This window comes from Rhincodon typus, chromosome 35 (assembly GCF_021869965.1).
Source record: "Rhincodon typus isolate 14 chromosome 35, sRhiTyp1.1, whole genome shotgun sequence".
NCBI lineage: Eukaryota > Metazoa > Chordata > Chondrichthyes > Orectolobiformes > Rhincodontidae > Rhincodon > Rhincodon typus.
This window is the reverse complement of record NC_063366.1, coordinates 23,993,359-24,003,851: the sequence shown is the minus strand read 5'-3', so window position 1 is coordinate 24,003,851 and position 10,493 is coordinate 23,993,359. Positions and strand designations below refer to the sequence as shown.

Sequence of the window (10,493 nt, the reverse complement as noted above, 5' to 3'; positions counted from 1 at the left end):
CCCAATCAGCAGTCCCTCTTCCCAGCTCTCCTCCAACTCCCAATCAGCAGCTGTTTTACCCAGCTCTCCACCAAATCACAATTAGCAGTCCCTCTTCCCAGCACTCTACCAACTCACAATTTATTTGCCTCCTTAAATTGCAGTTGAGATTAAGTGAAGATTTCAGGTCTGTTGAGCTTTACAACAATCCAGTTTGTTTTCAACTTTTTTAAAAGCTGTGGTTAAGTTCTCAATCTGCAAATTCTCTAGATTTAAAAGAAAATCATAAAATGCAAAGAAAGTGAACGAACATATACACTTGGAAATGATAAACAAGCCTTAAACTTATTATTTAATTATTTATTCCACATATTAATTATTCTTCCACTGCCATTTCTTAACAGCTAAGCAGATTCTTTTCTCTATTCCATTTTTAAAATTTTATCCCAGGACATTATTTTAATGTGAGGAGATTCTTTTACAGGTGCAATCCCTAATAGCTATTTCACTGCTTCCATTGTGATGTCATTTTGAGGTTTGAACCTTGACATAAGTCCCTGAAAGTGCAAGGACCTGTCAAAGGAGGAACTTGACTATTCTATCTTGGTCTCATTCTGATGGCAGTTGTAACTGCCTAGGATCTCAAAACCTGAAAATGTTAGGTTGTGGTCCCAATTGGTTTTCTGACTTCCTGTTTGGGTACTCACTAAGTTACATTCCCCACCCTTATTTTACAGCCACCTATATCATGCAAGTGTTGCTAATCATTTATTATTAGCATAGACTTCACTTGCAAAGGCTCAACTCAAACCATATTAAATAGCTTATGTGATTAATATAGACCATTACTAACAAAGTAAAATTGTCCATTTATGGAACCATGGTCACATTAGGTTTTGCTGCAATGTGTTTCGTTTTGATTGTGTAGTTCAGAAACCTCGACAGTGCTGCAAAGGCAGTTCCTTCATTTATGGTAAAAATGATTTGTCAGTTGTTGTGGTGGGAATTGGCAGGGAGCTTCTCTCAATACACAAAGAATAAACAGTCTTCACCTTCCCATTTAATCCCATAACTGTTAATGACAGATGAAGACTTCAGGCAGTTAAAATCAGCTGATTGAAACACTGTTAACTACAGACAAGCGGACAGTTTTAAAAGGTACATTTGGACTTTGACTTGATTTGATTTATTAATTTGATTCATTGTAGTCACGTGTACCTAAATACAGTGAAAAGCTTTGTTTGCAAGCAGCACAGGCAGATCATAGTAAGCAAGGATATACCGAGCATAGGGTAGGACATGCAGAGCATAGAGTGTTATTGAGAAGATCATTCTAGCAGGATTACAGACATACACACTCAAATGAATAACATAAAAGAATAAAACATTTAACAGTAAGGAGAGGGTCCAGAAAAGATTTGCCAGGATGTTGCTGGGAATGGAGGGTTTGAGATATAAAAATAGATTGAAAAGGCTGGGACTTTTTTCACTGGAGCATAGGAGGTTGAGAGGTGACCTTATTGGGGTTTATAAAATCATGAGGGGCATAGATAATATGAATGACAAGGGTCTTTTCCTGAGGGTGGGGGAGTTCAAAACTAGGCATAAGAGAAGGTGAAAGAAGAAAAATATTAAAAAGACGTGATGGGCAATGTTTTTACACAGAGAGTGATTTGTGGAATGAACTTCCAGAGGAAGTGGTGGATACAGGTACAGTTATAATGTTCAAAAGACATTTGGATAAGTACATGAATAGAAAATGTTTGGAGGGATATAGGCCAAGCACAGGCAGGTGGGACTAGTTTAGTTTGGGAACATGGTTGGTGTGGGCTGATTGCACCGAAGGGTCTGTTTCCATGCTGTATGACTCTATAATAAAATCTTCAGCAAGATTCTCTTTTCTGTCACTTTTTCTGTCATTTCATAAACTCCACAAGATGGAGGTTACTCACTCTTCTCTCATGTAAATGTTATTTTCTCCTTACTTTGGTAATCTTGCAAATTGCCTTGATGATTGCAAGACAACAGGCTTCAACAAAGTGTATTTACTCAGCAATACTCAAGTTCTGCACTATTAACCAATTATTTCTGCCTTTTCCAGAAATAGATACCCCACTATATAAATGACTATTAAATGAATGAAATGTTTGAATTCTCTAAGCATGGATTTGTGCACTGAGACTCAAAAACATCTGGCTACCAATATTCTTTTTATTATTTGTTCATGGGGATGTGGGTGTTGCTAGCCAGCCCAGCATTTATTGGCTTGAAGTCAGTAGTGGTGAGCTGCCTTCTTAAACTGCAACAGTTCTTGGGGTGTATACCCCTAGCAGGTCAACCAAAATTGTACTCAGTATTCTAAAAGCGGCCTCACCAATCTCTTGTACAGCAGCAATATGACGTCCCAACTCTTATACTTAATGCTCTGACCAAGGCAAGCACATCAAACACATTCTTCACCACCTTGTCTGCGCAATTCCACTTTCTTGGAACTGTGAATTTGCACACCCAGGTCTGTCTGTTCAACAACACTCCCAAGTCCCTACCATTAACTGTGTAAGTCCTGCCCTGGTTTCCTTACCAAAATGCAACACCTTGCATTTATCTAAATTAAATTCCATCTGCCACTTCTTAGCCCATCTGATCAAGATCTCGTTGTACTCTTAGGTAGCGTCTTCACAGTCCACTATACCACCAATTTGGTGCCATCTGCAAACTTACTGACCGTACCTCCTATATTTTCATCCAGTCAGTGGAAAGTGTAAATCCAGCTCACCCCTGTTCTCCACCAAATCCTTGGTTTCCCAGTGGTCAAGATGGTTTGAAGTTGATCCAAATGACTCTAACTAGTGGAAGCTGCATCTCTAAAGAAGTTTCAGAGATAGTAGGAACTGCAGATGCTGGAGAATCTGAGATAACAAGGTGTAGAGCTGGATGAACACAGTAGGTCAAGCAGCATCAGAGGAGCAGGAAAGCTGACGTTTCAGGCCGAGACCCTTCTTCAGAATGCTCTAATGCTGCTTGGCCTGCTGTGTTCATCCAGCTCTACACCTTGTTATCTATAAAGAAGTTGTTCTTTCTCACTGACAAAGTGAAAATAATTATGATTCTGAATGGATCAAAAGTTTCTCAGATTCCTGGATTAAATTGTTAAGCAGTTAGGTGCTATCAAAGCCTTTTTCTGAACAATGTGCTACACTGTGGTGAAATATGTAGAAGTGAGCAAACATCATAATTATGTTTTAACTCACTCACAGCAACTGTCTGACCATTTTTGCCAAATTTAATGCAACAGCCAAAATGGAATAGAGTGGATAAGTGAATGAAATTACTTGGAAAAGAAATGTCTAATTAACAGCTTTCCTCTGTACTTAAAAAATAATGCGTTTTTTTAGTGAGCTTACAAAAAGGAATACTCGCCATTTTATGTACTTTGCCTTTTTCATCCTTGAAAATATGAATCTTTATGTTGATTATGAACTATATCAGTTTGTTTTATAATTGCCTCTGTGCTCACTAAGGTAATTAATAAAAACTGAAGGAACTGCGGATGCTGTAAATCAGGAACAAAAACAGAAGTCGCTGGAAAAGCTCAGCAGGTCTGGCAGCAGCTGTGAAGAAAAAAACAGAGTTAACACTTCAAGTCTGGTGACTGAGGCAGGGTCACCGGGCCTGAAACGTTAACTCTGTATTTTCCTTCACAGATGTTGCCAGACCTGCTGAGCTTTTCCAGCAACTTAGGTTTGTTAATTACCTTCAACAACAAAAACGATCTGATGCTTCTGTATTAAATTCAGTCTGTAATCTGTTGCACAATGAATCAAAGCTCATCATGGAACGTAGAAACAGGAGTAAACCTTTCAGCCCCTCGAGCCTGTTTCTGTGGCCTAACTGCAAATACCTGCCTTTAGTCCTTATCTCTTCATACTTGAGCTTAACAAAATGTTTATCTCAGATTTAAAATTAACAACTGATCTAATAGCAACTGACATTTGTGGAAGAAAGTTCCAAACATCTACCACCTTTTGTGTGTAGAAGTACTTCCTAACATCTTTTCTGAATGGCCTGCTCCTGATTCTCAGACTATGGCCCCTAGTTCTAAATTCCCAACCAGTGTTAGTTGTTTATCTTTATCTACCCTATCTTTTCCTGTTAAAATCTCGAATGTTTTGATCAGATCGCTCCTTAATCTTCATAATTCAAGAGAAAACAGCCTTAATTATATAATCTTTTTTTTCCTAGTTTAACCCCATTCTTGTAAACCTACGTTGTACTCCCTCCAAGATCATTATATCCTTTCTAAGGTGTGGCTCCCAGATATGCTTAAGTGGGCTCTAACCTGAGTTTTGTATAGCTGCAGCATAATTTCTGAATCTTTGTATTGCAGTCTTAGAGATATAAAGGCCAGCATTTCATTAGCTGTCTTGATTATCTTCTGCACCTGTTTGTGACGTTTTAAAGATCTCTGCACCTGAACCCCCAAGTCTCTTTGGATATCCACTGTGTTTAACTTCATGGTTTAATATGTGAATAATTTGTCAGAACATCTTTGCCTTGAAGCAGTTGGAAGCTGGGTACCGAAAATTCAGTTGAAAACAATGCAATCTATGTTCTTATAAAACAGGTACCAGTCTGAAGTGCTACCAGAATTCTTTAAGTCCTTTAGAATGCAAGATGGAAACAACCATCTGTGACCCAAATGAAATGTGCTTTAAAAAAGTTGGTAAAATACGTAAGTAATAATCACCTAGATTTTATCTTAAATGTGAATATAAATGATACAGTAGTTTACCCAATATATTTCCAATAATTACAATGTCAGTGGTTTTGTTTTTTTCTGATTTATTGTCACATGTACCTAAGTACAGTGAAAAGTTTTGTTTTGCGAGCAGTGCAGGCAGATCATAACATATAAATATACACATTTCCTAACCTGGGGTTTGAAAAAAAACCTGGTATTTGTAGTAAAACTTCACATTTGATAAGGAAACTTTTTTTTGAAATGTTGGTTTGATCACATTATTGAATATTGAACACCGTGGGACTAGTGTTCTGAAGTGTATTTATTTTAATGCAAGAAGTATGATAGTTAAGGCACATAAACTTAGAGCTTGAATTGACTGTGATGTTATAGCTATTACAGGGACTTGTTTGAGAGATGGACAACATTCTGGGATTTAGATGGTTCAGGCATGATAGAGAGTTATGTAAAAGAGGCTGGGGGAGTTGCATTTCTGATTAGGGAGACTATCATAGCTGTACTGAGGGAGGACATGGACAAATTATGGAAAAATGTGAAAACAACAGGGTTGCTGTGGTGGGTGATTTTAACCTTCCCAGTATTGACTGGGATTTGCTTAGTGCCAGGGGCTTGGACGAGGGTGGATTTGTGAGGTGTGGCCAGGATCGTTTTTTGAAACAATATGCAAATAATCCACCTGGGGAAGGGGCCGTACTAGACATGGTATTGAGTAATGAGACTGGCCAGATGATCAAAGTTTCAATGGGGGAGCATTTTGGGAAGTGTGACCATAATTCTGTGAGTTTCAAGACATTTATGGATAAGAATAAGAGTAGTCCTCAGGTGAAAGTACGAAACTGAGGAAGGCTAACTACCACGATATTAGGCAGGAACTGGCGGGATTGGAGGCAGCTGTTTGAGGAGCAGAATTTTAAAGGCCAGTTGATTAGAGCTCAGGACCAGCATGTTCTTGTGAAAATGAAGGATGCAAACTTTGGGAACCTTGGATGACAAGACAAATTGAGAGCTTAGTCAAAAAAAAAAGGAGGCATACATAAGGTTTAGGAAACTGAAGACAGACAGAGAGCTTAATACTCAGAAATGCATTTCAGAAGAAGAGTCCCGACCCAAGACGTCAACTTTCCTGCTCCTCTGATGCTCCCTAGCCTGCTGTGCTTCTCCAGCTCCACACTGTGTTATCTCTGACTCCAGCAGCGGCAGTTATTACTATCTCTAAGTATGAGGTTATCTGTTTTAGTCAGAGGAGCAGGAAGGTAACTTACTGTCTAAACAGAGAGAGATTTCAGATTGCTTCGGTCTAGAGGGATCTGGGTGTCCTTGTACATGAATCACAGAAAACTAGTCTGCACATACAGCAGGTAGTAAGGAAGGCAAATGAAACGTTGGCAATTATTGCTAAAGGAGTAGAGTTTAAATTAGGGAGATTTTGCTACAACAATACAAGGCACTAGTGAGACCGCACCTGGAGTATTGTGTACAGCTTTGGTGCCGTACTTGAGGAGGGATGTAGTTGAATAGCAGGCAGTTCAGAGGAGGTTCACTTGATTGATTCCAAAAATGAGGGGTCTGTTTTATGAAGAGGTATTGAGTAGTTTAGGCCAATACTCACTGGAGCTTAGAAGAATAAGAGGAGATCTGGATGGGTAAAAGAATAGGAAGGGTTTAGAGGGATATGGGTCAAATGCTGGCAAATGGGACGAGATTTATTTAGGATATTTGATCGGCATGGATGAGTTGGACCAAAGGGTCTGTTTCCATGGTGTACAGCTCTATGATTGTATCTAATTAAGGGATAGAAGATGCTAAAGGGAATCGAGAAAGTAGACATAGAGAGGATGTTTCCCCTTGAGGGGCAATCTAGAATGAGAAATCATTAGTTTTAGGGTAAGGGATGGCAGATTTAAAACAGAAATGAGGAGAAATGACTTCATTCAAAGGGCAGTGAATCTATAGAATTCACTCCTGTTCTCCCCCCACACCCCCCATCAGCGGTTGGTGCTGGGGCATTGAGTAAAATTAAGGAGGGAGATGGAGAGGTTATTAATTAGTAATGGATTAAAGAGTTATGGAGAACAGGCAAGAAAGTGGAGTTGAGGCTGAGCTGAGATCAGCCATGATGATACGGAATGGCAGAACAGCCTTGAGGGGTTGAATTACTTACACCTGCTCCTAGCTCTAATGTTCTTATATTCTTATCATCTCACTCCCAGGAGTTCCTCAGTCCACAGTCCAACCATCTCCAACTCCATCATCAGTGACCTTCCCTCTGCCATAAGATCAGAAATGAGAATAGTTGCTGAGAATTGCACTGTGTTCAGACACCTTGCAAATCTCATACTGACTCAGACTGTCCCTGGGACGTTAAAAAACCCAATGGTGCTATTTCAAAGAAGACTGGGGGCCTGGGACCCTGGCCAATGATCATCATTCAGAATCACAAAACAGATTATCTGGTCATTACCATGTTGCCGTTTGTTGGATTTTTCTGTGTGCAAGTTGGCAGTCATATTTCCAATATTTCAACAGTGCTTAAGAAATAGCTGTTGGCTCTAGAGTAGCAAAGTGTTTTCTGTGAATGTTTATGTGTCAGTCAGTTGTAAGATCGTGTTCCCATCCACTCTGTAATGACTTTGAATGATGAATATAATGTGAACAATTATAACTTCTTGTTTATCCACAGGAAAAACTTATATTGCGAGCCGTGGATGCATTTCACAGGATCAGTGCCAGAAAACCAATATTGGGGAATTTGCTGGAATAAGAGTTTCCTTAAGAACATTGTGTTGTGAAAAACAGTTATGTAACAGAAGTATGGATGTGAAAACCTCACTTAAGATGGGCTCCGTTTTGGTGTTTGGATGGTTAATATGTTTTCTGTAGAGACCCAGTTTCTTGGATGCTGCACCTTGTGTGGCATAGTTATTTTGGAGAATGCCCATTAGCAAGCGCTGTGAAAATTAGAATATGTCCATGAAGAAATTCAGCAAAAAAAATCAAGTACAATAACATATTGAGGGACAGCCCACCACGGGTTCCCTTAGTTATTTGTTGTATTCCTGTTGACATGGACAGCTAGTTCATCCAATTTTAAAAATAGATCACAGGGCAGCTTGAAACTTCACAAGTTTTAAGTGCAGCTGTGATACCGTAAATGCATAGAAAAATTTTTAAAAGCACTTTTATGTACATTGTATTTTTTTTTTACTCATCACAACTCTAAATAATATCTTGTTTTAAAACTCGGGGTGGTGTGACAAATAATTAAAACCCTTCCTCAAACTTTTATTGGTTAATTTTCACTGGTCAGCAGTTCAGCTTGCTCCATACCCTCGAAAGAGGATATCAACATTCTTAGAAGCACGTAGTGACAAATGTGAGTTTAGCCAGTAAGCAAAAAGTGTAAAGAGGTGCTTCCCAGTTTTAAAGAGAAATACTCACGTGGCCTCCAATTGCTGGGGGCAGAAATTCTCCTTAAATGCTATTTTTGTGGCACTCTGGTTCATATGATCATGTGAAATTCCTTTGTGGCCCCTGTTTTCCAAACTTGTTTATACGCCATTATTAAAATAGCATGAAATGAAAATTTAATTCTGAAATGAATGTGTAGAGCAATTCTGCCCTCCAGTAGTTCCTATTTGGATAGAGGTTAACAGATTTTTCTTAGACTCGGAAGGAATCACCATAATTAAGAGTATAAAGCAATTACGTGTTCCCCTGTCTCCAGCTAATGGATTTCCAGGATTCCTGATGGAGGAGAATGTAGATGTCATGGACACTGCCTCCTTTTCTCATTCATTATCATAAATTTTACAGACCCACCAGCCTAATGTCACGGCCATTTATCAGTACAAGAACAAGGAAACACCCCAATAATGTACTCACTGTCCTGCAGTTCAGCCCATTTGCTTCACCTTTGGTCCTACCTGTTGACAACACATCTTCATTAAGTTCTTTTTACAAAGTGGGGTTGGTACACAAATCTCTAGCTAAGGCCCAGACTTTTGAGTTTAACTTCATAAAGCCTTGAGATACTTCAGAATGAAATGAAAAGCCCCTAAGTGGATATTTAGCTCTGCTTTCATTTTGCTGTTTCTTATTTTCATAAAGGTATGGTAAGCCGCTATCGATTGCATGCTAACTGTTTCACTCAGTTCAGTAGAACTGCTCGTTTATATAGAAACACCTGGTAGAGTCGAGGCAGGCATAGTCAGATGGTACCATTTGAAATGCCTTCTTGTGATTTCTGCTCATTGTAAATAAAACCCCTTCATCTAAAGAGTAACAACGATCTGCAGTTGGTGAGTATTGGAAAATTTCAGATATGCATTTCGTAGTTAAGGACAACATGTTTGATTCCTGAGTACAAAGAAACATGATGAGCAGGTACATCCACAGTCTGCTATGGTCTAGATTCTGCCCTTTGTAACTTTACCCATCAGGTGGCAGATTGCTGAGTCTTCCATTCAGACCCAGCTCTGTTCTCCTTCTAACATTGCTGTTTGCCTCTGGAAAAGTGGGAATCAGTCATTGCCTTGCCAACTGTGGTAGCTGCCTGTTATTTGCCCATGGGCTTTCTAGGTGTGGCATGACACTGCTTTAACTTGCCTTACCACTAATAGTTTGGCACTTCTTATATACCCTTACAAACAACCCATCACCCAAAGGCATGGAAACTACATGAATACTGACTTGATAATTCAATAACTTTTAAGTTTCTGTTCCTATTCATCAGTGCAAAACAAGATCTGTAGACCCAAAGAAAATGCCATTCCCTAAAGAAGACACTCAGAATTTTACAGTCAAATTCAATTTGAAGACCTCACAATATTATTTAGGCTTGTAGGAACATTAGCAAACACATTTTTCCCTCATCTGGAGAAAATCAGTTTATTTTCTATCATATTTTCTAGTTGAAACTTAACTTTTTTGATGGAAACTTGTTCTATTAAACTACAGTGAACTACAGAAACTGTTTTAGTTTGATTTGTTTTATTGATATTCCTTTGTGTGATATTATAACACTGTCCAGTTGACAGTATGTGTATGTTGTTATGATTGTGATGGAAGAATGTGCCGATTATTAAACCTTGCTCTTCCACCTGGCACACTGTTAGTGTAATTCTGTTGATTCAGTTACCAAAATGGCCAACCCCAGTCTTTTGTGTTCTCATTTAGAATACAAGAAATTCCCACCCAGGCCTTTTTAATAAACTCTAAATAATGTGTTTACAATACACGAAAAGAATTCCAGAAGAAAGTGGCACCTACTAATTAACACATAAAATGTAAAACCATACCTTCCTAATCCCACCCTCAGCCACGCTCACACGACAAAATAACAAGATTCTGCAGAGATAATGGGCTTTAATGGGAAAGGCCAGTCCTTGTGGACCAAGGAGCTGGAAACAAAGGATAGAGTCATAGTCATACAGCACTTTCATTCGAACCAATCCACACCAATCATAATCCCAAACTAAACTAATCCCACCTGCCTGCTCTAGGTCCATATCCCTCCAAACCTTTCCTATTCATGTACTTATCCAAATGTCATTTAAACATTGTAACTGTGCCGCATCCACCACTTCTTCTGGAAGTTCATTCCACAAACGAACCACTTTATGTATTAAAAAAATGCCCCTCATGTCTTTTAAGTCTTCCTCCTCTCACCTTAAAAACTATGCCTCCTAGTCTTGAAATTCCCCACCCTAGGGAAATGACTCGTGCCATTCACCTCATCCATACCCCTCATGAT

At 39.0% G+C, this 10,493-nt stretch overlaps 1 long non-coding RNA gene across 1 annotated transcript in view; it reads left to right on the top strand.

The window, feature by feature from the left end:
- The window catches only part of LOC125486968, a 10,517-nt gene extending 706 nt beyond the window's left edge, over positions 1 to 9,811 (top strand). Inside the window, exons 2-3 of the long non-coding RNA XR_007265537.1 lie at positions 4,604 to 4,711; positions 7,422 to 9,811. This is a non-coding gene — a long non-coding RNA (uncharacterized LOC125486968). The remainder of the gene's footprint in view (positions 1 to 4,603; positions 4,712 to 7,421) is intronic.
- The last annotated feature ends 682 nt before the right edge of the window (positions 9,812 to 10,493 follow it).